A 14,669-nucleotide genomic window follows, 5' to 3' on the forward strand; every position below is an offset into this window, starting at 1 on the left:
GGCCTCGCACCACCCATTCCCCAGAAGCCCTGCCTTTGCACTGCCTCTTCCCCCCAAAGTCCCTGGCTCCTGATCACTCCTTTCCACCCCCTCCCTCCCGTTGCTTGCTCTTACGGCTGGTAAAAAGTGATGGGTCCATGGCCCCCGGCTCCCCCTGTTCCGGCACCCCTGCCTCTAGCCCATTGCCATGCCAACTCCCTGTGGGGTGGGTTGTCACTTCCTACCTCTGGTGTGGAGGTCAATAGCAATACAGGAGTATCAAGGACTTTTTCATTAGGGCATACAGGGCTCTGGACGAAGATTTTCCTTGTGGGAAGGTAGCTGAGCAAATGTTAGAATCTTCTCTTTTTCACTCTTGCTCTTCACAGTCAGTCAGCAATCCTCCTCTTTTATCTTCCTCCTTTTCATTTATGAGCCATCTATGGAGTTCTGTGATTCAGAGCCAATCTTTCTGGGGGTCAGATTCACTGGAGGGCCTGAGTCAAGGTTTTCTTTAAGGAGGCGTGGTTAGAGGTAAAAGAATGAGGTTGGGTCTGGGGCAGAATGAAGCCCTAATACAGGCAAGGTTAAGAGCACAGAAAGTTTCAAAAGGGCCCAGTGAGAGAAGAGAGTTATTTTCTCTATGATATCATGCAATAGGGTAAAAGAGCCCCTTTCTTCTCCTGCCTACAGCATTTTGCTTGAACAGAGCCTGTGGAGTAAAGACCAGAGGTGAAGTTTGCCTGTATTGGTGGTATCAGACATAAGGGTTGTGCTGCAGATGTTGAAGGTATAAGCAGGCTTTGCAACCAAGTTTAACCCCAATGTCATTTGAAATGGCCAAGAGAAACCTTGCAGAAAAATGAAGTTTAAACTAACTACAGATGGCATGTTTTGAAAAAGTCCAAACCAGCTCAGAATATTGTCTCTCTCTCTCTCCACCTGCCTGAACAGAACACTATTTTAGACAGTTCATATAAGAAACAAATATATTATATATTGCTACTTAACCAAAAAAACCTCCCTTGCCTAACAACTCGCCACATGATTCTTTCCTTACAACCCAGCTACCCCCACATGCATGACCCATGCTCCTTTCACCCAGGGTATGTCTACACAGCAAAGAAAAACCTGAGGCTGGCCCATGCTAGCTAACTTGGGCTTGGGCTAAGGGGCTGTTTCAGTGCTGTATAGACTTCCAGGCTCAGGCTGAAGTCCAAGCTCTGAGACCTCCCTCCTCATAGGGTCCTAGAGCCCAAGCGCCAGGCCGAGCCTGGTAGTCTACATACCAATGAAACAGCCTGCAGCCCAAGCCCCACAAACATGAGACAACTGGCACAAGCCAGCCATGGGTGGCTAGTTGCTGTGTAGACATACCCCAAAAGACAACTGTCACACACCTTGTCTCTTTGGGCCTGATCCAAAACCCAAGTGTAATGACTGGGGCATAGGTGGTGAGTCCTAGTGGTCAGAATAGGAGTCAGAACCAAAGACATCATCAGGTGCCAAGCCAGATGTCAGAGCCAGACACAGCAATGGGGTAAGACAGAGGAGTAAGGCAAGCCAGCAGAAACTGGGATTAGACATGAGTCTGGGATAGGAGGACAGGAACCAGGAGCATGCAGGAATGCAGGGCTCAGGAGTCAAGTAAGTTACTTTATATGGCGCTCCTGAGCTAGTGGGAGGTGCTGGATGTTTCTCACAGTCAGGAAGATGGTTGGCGGTTGTGGCCTGAGTACTGCCTGGAGACCCATGGATCCAGCTTTGAGGCCCGCAATACCTCACATCACCCCCCCTTTCCTCTAGTGTGCCCTCAAAATACCAGAGTTTACCCCATCTGATTTTGGCATCAAGTATTTCATAGATGATGCACTCATCTTGGTCTTGAACATGTAGCAGCGGTCGTGATGGTGGTGATTGGGAGCAGTGAGGGAATTGGTCCAGAAGAAGGGGGTTTAGGAGTGATATGTGGAAAACTGGGTGTATTTTGAGATAATGGAGCATGTTGAGTTCAAAGGTGACAGGACTAATTTGCTGAAGAATTCAGTAGGAACCAAGAAACGGATAGTCTAATTTACAAGATGGCCTATTCATGTGTAGGTTTTTTGTGAAGAGCCATACCTACAGTCCTACCAACAGGATGGGACCCTTTCATCATTGGACATCCGCATATTGTTTGTAGTTCTTCTTGGCCTCCTTCAAGTGAATTTTTAGGACATCTTGGGTTTGGCATATCTGTTGTATCCAGTCCAGAGCTGCTGGTTTGTGGAAAGTTGAGCGTAACTCTGGATAGAACTGGGAGGTGGAATTTGAAAAAAATGGGACTTTGCCCCATAAATGTGTGTTCTGCCTTATTGTACACAAGGACCAAGCATTCTGATGGAAGTTGATGTAACATCAAAGATACTGCTCCAGAATCTGGATGGGTCTCTCTGCTTGACCGTTAGTCTGAGGGTAATAGGTGGAGGAGAGGCAGGATCATATGCCCAAAACCCAGAGAGCTTCTCGTCAGAAGTGGGAGACAAATTGTGCACCATGGTCAGAGATGATGGGCTCTGGGAGGCCAGGCAGACAGCTTGGTCTATCCAGAGCTGAGCAGTTTTCTGGAAGAAGGGTAAGTCAGTGCAGGGAATGAAGTGTGCCAACTTTGTGAGTTGGTCCACGACTGTCAGGGTGATCATGGACTTATTGGACTTGAGTAAGACTTGAGTAGTTCTACTACAAAGTCTAAGGTAATGACTTTCCAAGAGCCAGAGGCTTATTGGGAGCAGGCACATACATTTCAAAAGGCCACATAGGCTTGCATTGTGGCCCATATGCTTGACCACCAGAAAATACAAGAGACAAGGTGCTGAGTCTTAAAGCAACCAAAATGTCCTGCCAAGGGGGAGTCATGGCATATCTGTAGGGTTGTAGTTCTCAGAGGCCTAGTCTACAATAGGGGGGAATCAATCTCAGTTACTCAACTTCAGCTACGTGAATAACATAGCTGAAGTCGACGTACTTAGATCAACTTACCGTGGTGTCTTCGCCACGGTGAGTCTACTGCTGCCACTCCCCCATCGACTCTGCCTGTACCTCTCGTGGTGGTGGAGTACAGGAGTCAATGGGAGAGCACTTGGGAGTCGATTTATCACATCTAGACTAGACAAATCGATCCCCGCTGGATCCACCGCTGCCCGCTGATCCGGCGGGTAGTGTAGACATATCCAGAGACCCGGGGGAACATGTATATGCCCTTTTACATAAGTTATCCTGTCTTGGACCTCATGGGGTTCCCTACAAATGGTTTCTAGTTTGACCGGAGGGATAGCATGGGGCTGGAGGCTGACTTTATGTGGGTGAGCAAATCTTGGCAGGGAGCTGTGCCCAGAAAGTTATGAGGCTAGAGGATGCAGGAGGATTTTAGGTTTGTGTCCTTTAGGTCAGTGTACTACTCACCCTTCTGGGATAAAACATCAGCATTGCTGTTTCTGGTTCTTGAGTGATAGAATATTACAAAAATAAAGTGTGAAAAGAATAAGGTCTCCTGAAGTTGTCATTGTTGAAGCCTTGTGCTTATGCAGATATTCAAAATTCTTATGGTTAGTGTACACCTGGACAGGATAGTGGGCCCCTTCTAAATAGTGGTGCCACTCTTCAAAGGTGGTCTTAATAGCTAAGAGTTCTTTGTCTAAAATGTTGTAGTTCTGCTCTGCTGATGTGAGTTTCCTGGAATAGAAGGCGCATAGATGTACCAGTTGTTGAGGACCATGCCTTTGGCATAGTACCTCTCCAATCACTAAATTGGAAGCATCTGTCTCAAGGATGAAGGCTTGTGTGGTGTCAGGGTGGACCAATATGGGAGCAGTGGTAAATGCAAGTAGTAATTGTTTGAAGGCCTGTTGGGTCTCAAGAGACCAAAGGAACTGAGTGTTTTTGTGGAACAGGTCAGTGAGAGAGATGATCATACAAGAACTTCAGGATGAACCATGGATAGAAGTTTGCGAACCCCAAGAAACATTGTTGCCTATACCTTGCCCCGGTCCATGTTGATACCAGCAGGAGATAGCAAGAGCCCTAGGAATTCTATGGAGGATGATCAAAGAGATATTTTTTCTAGTTTAAAATAGAGGCCATGTTGGAGTAGCCTCTCCAGGGCCAGACATGAGATACCCAGGATCAGACGGGAATGGAAGGCACTGAACTGTAGGGTGTTTACGTGGATCATAACTTTGAGAGGAACAGTTTCTGTGGCCATTGACCCAGATGATAAGAGGGACCTCTACCAGGTCTGGAACAGGCTTGGGCCACAGGGGATTCTGTAGTGTCTGGGTAGCCTCTGCATTGATAAAATTGTCTGCTGCACCTGAGTCAAGAAGAGACAGCTGCAGAGAGAGTGGTTGGGGATGATTCATAACTTGACTGGGACTTGTAGGTGTGGTGCTGGTCAATGGAACCCAGCATGTGTCCCTATCAGGACCTCATTTGAGGTTTCTGGGGGATACTCAGTCAGAATGCCCAGGCTAGCCCCCCTTCACCAAGCCTGGGCTGGTTCTATTCCCAGATTTCTTCAGACTGAGTTCCTCATGGGGCAATTGGAGATAATATGGCCTAGGTCGCCACAATAGTAACACAAGTTAAGGCATCACTGGCACTCTCTCTCTTCAGGGGTGATTCACTAGTGGGTTTGTTGCCCTGGAATTTGACATTCCTGCATGTACCCCAGAACTTGATAGTACTGCAGGCAGCCATTTTGTATGTTCAGCCACTGCTAGCTGAAAACCAAACATCATATAGCTAGGAATAATTTTAGGCCTTTGTGAGACAAGGTCAGACAGCTGCATACTTGCAGTTTGTTAATTAGAATGAGAGGATGGACTAGAAAGTTATTGAAGAGAGTGAGTGAAAAGTGAAATAGTGTTGTTATGGCTAGAAATACTAGAAATGTTTTGAGATAATGAGTAGTTTGTTGAAATTAGGAGAATTGGTGACTCAGTAGAGGTTATTAAGCTGACCCTCTGGGAGTCATTCTAGGTTATGTGCTTTGTTAGAGTTAGCAATAAAAGATTAGCTAAAAGTAAATACATTGGAGCAGTCTGAGGAAGATTTTCTCAAGGAAAGGAGCTGACATCTATATTCCCCATCAGCTGGATGGAAAGAGGGCCCCTGGAAGTCTGGCTGGTGGTTACTCAAAACCAGGGATAACTATATCTGGGATGCGTGTGTGCGCTTAATATCTAATAAATAGTAGCTTTAGATAAGAGCACGCTTGCTTGTATCAGTCATTTATCAGATGGAAATTGCTGTGATCCCATTGATTTATTCCTGAAATCACCTGGAAAGAAACAGTTAAATTACCACTTTTTTGGGTTCTGAAAACCCTGGGTAACAGGTTAGGACAACTGGTCAGGCAGAATCTGATAGCGTGTGTGTGTGTGTGTGTGACACTGTAGCAATGCCTCTCTTCTTTCTTCCTGTTGCTCATGTAGATGATTGTCAATATGGAAGACAAGGTCTAAGAAGGCTTTCAGGCCCATCGAGGCCTCTACTCAGGCCAGTTTGTCCTTAGCCTCGTCCTGCAAGTCCCACCAAAATTGATGTAACTGGTCTGCTGTGATGCTGTATGATTGAAATATGACCATTTATATCATTAATATTGCCACTGTTAGACAATTGCAACAAATCTTATACCAAGTATGTCATGTAAGGTATCAACTTACAATCTATCAAATATGATTATCCTTTTTGTATGCATTTATCACCTTTGTATCTAAAGTTATGAATAGTGACTATGTACCAGTATTTCAAATGTGCTTGTTCTTGGGGTAACATCCACAAGATAATTTACATCCAGTCTGGCCTGCACATTGTGAATGAACTATTCAAGTTGATGGCCCATTAAAGAACAAAATAGGTCATAGAAGGATCATCCTTTCCTTCCTGTGGACACATTAGCCAGAATATGGATAATGGCTACTCCCATGAGTCATCAAGCCATGTAAAGACATGTGACTTGCTCATGTTACCCTGGACTCCATCTTGTGCCTGTAATTTTCCACAAACGAAGACTGAGAGAGTACCCTCCACACGAGTGAAGGTATAAAAGACCCTGGAAGCATCTCCATTTTGCCTCTTTCCTGCTCTGATCTCTGGACTATAGACTTACACTAAAAAGAACATTGCAATCAATGGATTGAGGACTTTCCAATCTTTTGGAAGTTACCAGAGACTTTACAAGCCAGCAATTTATTCCATCACTGCTTCAAACGTGACACAAGAACTCTGCCATGATTGTATGTATTTGATTTCTTTTACCATTTTAACTCTTTCCTCTTTCTTTTCTCTTATAAATAAACCTTTAGATATTAGATACTAGAGGACTGGCAACAATGTGAGTATTGGGTAAGGTCTGGGTTATATATTGACCTGGCTATCTGGCTGATCTCTTGGGATTAGAAGGACCTTTTGTTTGATGAAATTGGTTTTAAATAACCACTCATCATAAAGTCTACTGTATGGGTGATGATATAAGTGCTGGAATACCAAAAGAGACAGCATTTCTGACTTCTTGTTAACCAGTGTGGGGAGACAGAAATTTACTTTTGTTACTGTCTGGGTATATCTCATGGAAGAATAACCACCAGTTTGGGATGAGTCTGCCATATTTCTCAGCCAATTGGGGGAGCTGGATGTTTCCCCCAATTGGGAGCTTCTGGAAGAGGGCCCTCGGCCAGCTAGTACCTCACTGATTGCCTTCTCTGGATACTCAGGTGAGCTGCTGGGTGGCTGTCATGGCCTGAATACTGCCTAGGGACCTACTGGCCCAGATTTGAGGCCCACAATCCTTCACAGTGTGGTCAGAGGCTTCCTGTGACTGGGGGGTATGGAGTTATAGCAGAGGAAGCAATAGGAGCTATTGGAGAGGGGGCAGCTGGGAAGTGGCATTGTGGTAGCTCCTAAGGCAGTTCCTCAGCAACTAGTGCCTGGTGTCCTGTGCGCCCCACTCTCCTCAGTAGCTTGTGCTCAGATGTCCTGGTGCCCTCTTCTTTCCCCAACCCCACCCTGATGTCTGGTACACATGCTCGTGCCCCTTCCTAGGGCCCACAGTGACTGGAAGGGTGGGCCAGGGAGTCCTACTGGCAGCTGGCCCAATTCTGTGTGCTGAAGCCATTCCACAGAGCTCATCCCTCCTATACTTCCACTGTGGGAGCACTTGCCCCATTCATCCCACAGTTAAGCTGCCCCTGAAGTCCACTGAAATCAAAGGAAAGCTTTCCATTGATGTCAATGGGTTTTGGATCAGACCCTTTCCATTCTTCAGTACTCACTTCAGATGAAATTCACCCTCGTGTATAGAGGCCCAGAAAAGATCTATAGACATCTTACGTAGGATTTAAGTGGCGCATAGGGTCCCCTGCACAGAGGTGAATTTTACTTTTCATCCCTACCTTTAAGGAAAATCTTGCTTGTTTTGCTCCTTATAGGCTTGGTCTGTAACTGGGTCTACACAAGTGAACTCCTATGGCGATCTGGAAATGCACTGGAATCAATGGGGCTCCATGCAGGTGCAAGACTATCCCGGCATAGAGCCAGTTGTATAATCAGGGCTTAAGTCAACTACCTTGGCTGAGTAAAATGTCTGTTATATGTTGAAGATTGACCTCTCCAGTGGATAGTAATCACCACATCAGAGGCTCAAGACAGCAGTAGTATGGACTAGAACAGTAGCTGGAATCAGGGCATTATCATTCAAAGACAGGGGTTGTGAGGTGGCGAGACTATGGAAGTATATGAAAAATGTGCTTATTTTAAAATGTACTGAGATTTTTATTGTTAGGATTGATTTAGATACGCTGCTGCAGGATCTGAAAAGGCACTTTTTGCATACTGAAAAGGTACTATTTGCATATTTATGAAAGTTTTTTCACTATGAGTAGGAAAATGCTTTAACCCTTTATGGTTTCTAAAAATAAAAAGTTGACAATTTGCAAAAGTCCTTTATTTTGGAAAATGAAATAATTAGACAAGGAGAGAACACAAACCTCAATACAAAATAGCATGCAATGAATCATTGATAAATGAGATCATATGATGACACGTGCATATGACATTGGACATTCCCTAACATTCTGTTCCTCTGGATAACAATTAAATAGAACAGAAACACATGAATATCCCAATTAGAATGAAGGAGTTAAGAAGCCTTAGGAATTATAGTAGCAGTGTTTATTTGTCCCATAATTAACATTAGACATTACCTCCTCTGTTATGAGTAGAATATATAATCTGATCTCCCATTAAATTCTACACTTTCCATCTCAGTAGGCACTCTGTACCAACTAATTATCACAAAGGTCATTGTTCTCATTTTTAGAATACCAACAGATCATTAAAACAGCACATCTCTGATTATGTCGATAGATGTGGGAAGCCGCAGTTGAGACAGAATTTTCAATTTCACAAGGGCTGAAAACAATTCTCATAAATTTAACAAGAGGATAATCTATTGCACAGTATACTCCCTTTATAGTGGATATTTCCAAAGGAGAAAGAGGAAGTGATGAGTAATAAACACATCCAAACAGAGAGATGGAAACTGAGCTGGCCATCGTAGTTTTAACAAATGTAATCACTGTTCATCTACAAAATCCTATGCATTAAGTAATGTTAATGGTCTGAGTCAAACTAGTGATGTCCAAACCTCAAAGTATCAGGAGATTCAGTGTGGCTTTTCAGTCAGGATAAGCACACACAAATTCCGATGCCTATCGGAAGCCAACTGGGCTGGAAATCTCATAAGAATGAGCTTTCTTGTGAGGTTTCTTGTATCTCCTGCTTTCATTTGTGCTGCAAATACAGTGAGAATAGAACAATATTTCTTATAACTGACTCACAACTTTGGTTTTGATTCTTGCTGGAATAAGGAAGTGCAGAGACTATGAAAATGAAAAAAAGTTTTCAGACTTCAGTTTGAGTTGGTCTTGAATTTTACTTAAAAGTTTGAATTGGTTCTTATTTTATTGAGAGCATTTCCTGTACCCTGTAAGTAAATGATTCATACATTTTAAAGCCAGCAGGGATCATTATAATCATCTAGTCTGACCTCCTGCATAACACACGCCATAGATTTTCACCCAGTAATTCCTGCATCAAGCATATAACTTCTGGAGGAACAAAAGCATATATTTTACATAAACATCAAATGGGGAAAAAAGCATCAAAATTTAGAGTTAGAGGTGAGAAGAAATCTAAGCCTCTGCACCAACTTTTGTTGTGCAAAAAAGGCCCAGTTACTTATGGTAAATATAATCTAATTGAGATTGAAGTGAGTTAGCCCACACACCGTGTGGCGATTTTGTTTTAAAAAGCACTAGGGTTAGACAGAGTTGTAGAACTTTATTCCTTTTGAGTTCTACTCAGTGAGTATCAGAATAAATGCTCTACAAATAAAAGGAGATTGTAAATTACAAGTATTTGAATTCTTAGCCATAACGATAAAGTAGGCTTGTTTGTGAAAAATGCCTCTCTTCAACTCACAAGGACAATGATTTCTGCTTCATCATGTTCAATCAGATTTTCAGTTGATGATATGCACTATTCTTCCTTTGAGATGAGCAATATGATGACCCTAAGGCAGTGACTTTAATATGAAACCTTCTGAAATTTGCTGAGACAATGAAAAGAAGGAAGAATCTGCAGTATTTTAACTGTTCAAAGAAGAGAAGCTGCACAGCCAAAATCAAAGAAAACAAAGTGCAAACAGGATCAGAATATTAATTTCTTTTAAGAAGTGCAAATTAGCCTGCAGTCAGGATATGGAAACTGCACACCCCCACACTTTTGGGGTTGAAATGTCAGTCTGACTATGCTGTCACCTGCTGAAATAAAGTAAAACTTTTAGTTTTAATTATATATTGGCTTGTTTTCTCTCTCATTTTTCATTGCCTCAGCATTTTTACATTGCATCTGGGGGCACAATAGCCCTTACCATTTCTTTTGGATTTGCCATTAACATAGGATATATGGTACAAACAAATAGAAGTTAAAGAATGATATTAATTTCTATCTAATTACTCCAGACAAATGCAATAGATATTGAATAGATTCTGCTGTAGCAATGTATATGGTCGAATTATTACAGGCAATGCAAGCAATATTAAATACCCACAGGAATGCTTGCAGAAGTCTACTTACAAAATCTATGCCCATTCCAGTGCAAGTGCACAGGGAGGGAGGAGAGCTATAAGGCAGAGAATGCAGTGAGTCCTACTCCCGCCATATTAGGCAGGGGACAGCCCTTATTTGGATGGCTGATACAAGAGGAGCCTCCAGTCCAGCCAGGTCTGCAGTGTTGTGGTGTGACAGCTGAGATCCATGTTGGGGAAGCACCAGCTATACCTGTCAGAGAGGTATATCAGGTCCTTCAGCCCAGTGTGCTCTCCCTAGCACCCAGTAGACACGTTATGTCTTACAAAACCATAATGGCTTTACGTATTCATGGCTGGAATGGGACACCTCATCTCAAATCTCCAGCGCACCTCTGCCATGTTAAAGGAGTAACTGAGCCCCATGGGCCAAATCACCAGCTGGTATAAATTGGCATAGCTCCATTGACTTCAGCGGAGCATCACAAATTTACATCAGCTAGGATCTGGTCTGATGCATTTGCTCTTCACACTACAGTATTCCTACCAAATAGACAGTTAGATCACAATATAATATATTAGTTAGGTGCAAAGCTACTTTCCAAAACCTCCGGTCAGTGGTTCTCTCCAGGTTATTCTCTGCGTTAGAGCACTTTGTACATTCACAGCACTACAAAGTTGTTAAATAAAACTTAAAAACAGTTTCAGGAAGACATGCTTTACCACAGGATGAGATCATGTTGTACTGTTTTAAAATGAAATAATATGAACACTATCTTCAAAACAGAACTAAAACAAATGTAAAAAGTCCATAAAATAATGCTGTTTTTATTGCAGCTATTTACCTTCTGCATTGCTGCCCCCAATTTGAGCTAGCAACTATTCAGAAGAGACCTTAATCTAGTGTCTGATCTGTAACCTATGCTTAATACTGGAGATTGCTGCTAAAGTTCTCATTTACTAGTCTGGAACCCCTGCTTTATAATAAAAGCACAGTCAGATCTACTAAGTCCAAATCAGTTTTGAAAATCTGTTTCTAATCTGTTTCTGTAAACGTTCTGTTTTACTCATTATGCCCCAGACTTGGTGTAAGTATAACTCCCTCTTAAATCATTCAGTTATCCAGATACATAGATAAATTAAATGCCAATTAAGCCACAGCTGACTAATAGCATCTCTCCATGAGACTTGTGTCAGTGAAAGAAGACAGCTTTCTCCAGATCATGCTGCAGTATGATGGAAACATCACAGTAATGGCTCATATGTGAAGTGCATTAGCCACATTCAGGAAGCTCTGTTTTCAAATGTTTCACAGAAAAGAACAGAGTAAACAGAAATTATCTCTGATGGAATAATCACTGGGGAAAGAAAAAAATTGCTATGACTCTCTTTCCCTCTTATCAACTTGATATGTATGTAGCTGTTAATTTTATTTTGATTTCTGATGCTGTTTCTTTTCTTTTTTGCAACCCTCCCACCTCAAAATGCTACTTTGACAGACAATTCGATTTCAGATGTTACAAAAACAATAGCAACAAGTACATTCAGTATCAAATATGTTTGCCCTATTTAGATAGGCTTATCTACAGTATATACTGTCAAGCATGGCAACAATATGCTGTAGCCATGGCACTTAGCTGAAGTGTAAGCCCTAGAAATGATGCATGACTATAAAAAGACAAGACAGTGGCAGCAGCAGCAAGAATTAGAGCTACCATGAAAACTATTTAAACCTAAAAAATAAGTGTGTGTTGGACTTGAGTGTAGTTGGGGGTGAGGAGGGTAATACTCTGTGAGAGCCCTATCCTGCTATCAGTCATGAATGTAATAATGGTCAGTCTTTACGCTAAGGTTCCCTTTATAAATAAGTTTTATAGGGAGTTAATAAGTGATTAATAGATGATTTAACAGATAGCTAATCAACTGGCATCAATTGTCATAGAGTCCAACTAGTTGTTTCTAAACATCTGTACCATCTACTGATGTGCTTAATGTCCTCTATAACACGTACTACTCATTTCTGTAATGTATTCAAAAACTAGAGCTGGCCAGGAAATGAGAGAGTGAGTACCTAAGTGAGTGAAGTTGCTGGCTCCCATTGTCTTAATGGAAGTTGTGTGCCTAACTTACTTAGACACTTTTGATAATCCCAGACTTCATTTTCATATGTCTTTTACGGAAGTTGCTTTAGATACAGGTTGGCAGCCTGCATAAGGAAATGTTACAATGGCATTACCTGCATTCATTACCCCAGCATTTCTACTAACACCATGGGACCAAAACTGACATTGGGGTGAGGTTGAGGAAAGAAGAGGGCACCAGGACATCTGAGCACAAGCTACTGAGGAAAGTGGGAAGCACGGGACACTATTTGCTGAGGAACTACTGCAATGCCACTTTCCAGCTGCCTCTTCTCCACCAGCTCCTCCTGCTGTAACTCCATGCTCCCATTCACAGGGAGCCTCTGACCTCACTGTGAAGGATTGTAGGCCTCAAACCTGGGCCAGTAGGTCCCTAGGCAGTATTCAGGCCATGACAGCCACCCAGCAGCTCACCTGAGTAACCAGAGAAAGCAATCAGTGGTTTGAGCATTGGCTTGCTAAACCAAGTATTGTGAGCTCAATCCTTGAAGGGGCCATTTTTAGGGCAAAAATCTGTTTTGGGATTGGTCCTGCTTTGAGCAGGGGGTTGGACTAGCTGACCTCCTGAGGTCCATTGATATTCTATGATAAGGATTTGCTTGTTCCTCCTGGCCCCATATTAGAATATCTGAAAACATTTCTGATTTTTCCCTCCCAGCTCCATCTGTTATGTTCCTTATAAATCCCAACTTTTTACTAAATAAGCATCCTTTTTTCCCCAGAGTTAACTAGTAAATGATCAGTTTCTTCCTTTATTGGTCTCAGGCACTGTAATACTTCAGTGAAACACTTTACAACTAGTGGTAACACCAGGGGTGAAAGTAACTCACAGGACTTACCAGTATGGCTGGAGTCCTGGGGTGGAGGTGGCCTCATCTGGAAGAGGCAGGGCCTCAAGATTTAAAGGCCCTGGGGCACCAGCTGTGGCTGGGAGTCCCAGGGCCTTTAAATCACCCAGGGGGCTCCCAGCTGCAGAGGTGGCTGGTAGCCCCCGGGGCAAACTAAAGGGCCCAAGGCTCAGCCACTGTGGAGCTCCGGGCCCTTTAAATGCTGGCCCCAGCCTGCCTGCCACAGAGGGGAGCCCGGAGGAGCCCTTTAAATCCCAGCCCCAGCCCGGCCGCCAGAGCTGCGGGCTGGGCCGGGGCCGGGGCCGTGATTTAAAGGGCTCCTCCGGGCTTCCCACTGCAGCGGGGAGCTTGGAGGAGCTCTTTAAATGCCAGCTCCAGTCCGGACGCTGGAGCTGCGGGCTGGATTTAAAGGGATCTTCCGAGTTCCCCGCCGCCTGGCCCGGCTGCTGCGGAGGGCCAAGGCCAGAATTTAAAGGGCTACTCCAGGCTTCCTGCCACAGCGGGAAGCTCAGAGGAGTGCTTTAAATGCCAGCCCCAGCCTGGCCACCGGAGCTGTGGGCCGGGATTTAAAGGGCTTGGGTCTCTGCGACCCAAGCCCTTTAAATCCCAGCCACAGAATCCGATGCGGTCCGGCACGGTGTACTGGCTCTTGCTGGTACACCGTACTGGACCGTACCAGTTTACTTTCACCTCTGGGTAACACACTTAGGGTTAAAATAGAATTGCAGAGGATTGAGAACTCTGGTGAACAATGCTCTTATCTGAGATTGGCACTACAGGATATTTAGATTATCTGTAGCTGTAAGAACAAATTCCCTGTAACATATCTGATCTGAAGAGCTCTGTGTACTTCAAAAGCTTGTTTCTTTCACTAACAGAAATTGGTCCAATAAAAGATATTACCTCATCCACCTTGTCTCTCTATAACATATAATGAATACTTAGGTTATGTTTAGTTTTGCCCCAGGATTTGTTGTCCTTAGAAAATTTACACTTTATCTGAGGTTTATGTTAGTTTAATGGAAAATTGCTAATGTACTTTTAAGGACTTTAATAGTAGCTTGGGGATTCTTGTATTGTTGGCTGGTGGCTTGAAAGCAGGTACCATTTTTTCCCCTAGAGAAACTTGCTATTTCTGCAGTACCACCATGATTATTATTGTTGTTGATGATGATGATGATATTGTTTTATTTATTTATTTAACATGTCTACAACAGTCACGCCTAGAAGTCTCAATCAAGTCAGGTTGTCTTAGGTACTGTACATACACATAGGCCTGAATTCTCACTTGCCCAAAAGATAATTCTGCAGCTATTCCATACCTGGAGTTTTTTCAGCTTCTTCACTTGGAGCATCTGTGGCACCAAGCCTTGTCAAGCTTCTGTGGCTTTCTGATTTACTTCAAGTAGGTTGGGAAGGTAGAATGTATTAGAAAGAAGAAGTCAATAGTACAATTAAGAAAAAAATATTATAATTTCCTTTTATTTCTTCTCATTTTCATCTACAAGATGCTGATACTGCAGCAGCTTCTGACAGTGATGAGTGGTGTGTAATGTAAGTTATAGCTGAGAGCT

The sequence above is a fragment of the Mauremys reevesii genome, linkage group 1 (genome assembly GCF_016161935.1).
Source record: "Mauremys reevesii isolate NIE-2019 linkage group 1, ASM1616193v1, whole genome shotgun sequence".
In the NCBI taxonomy this organism is placed as follows: domain Eukaryota; kingdom Metazoa; phylum Chordata; order Testudines; family Geoemydidae; genus Mauremys; species Mauremys reevesii.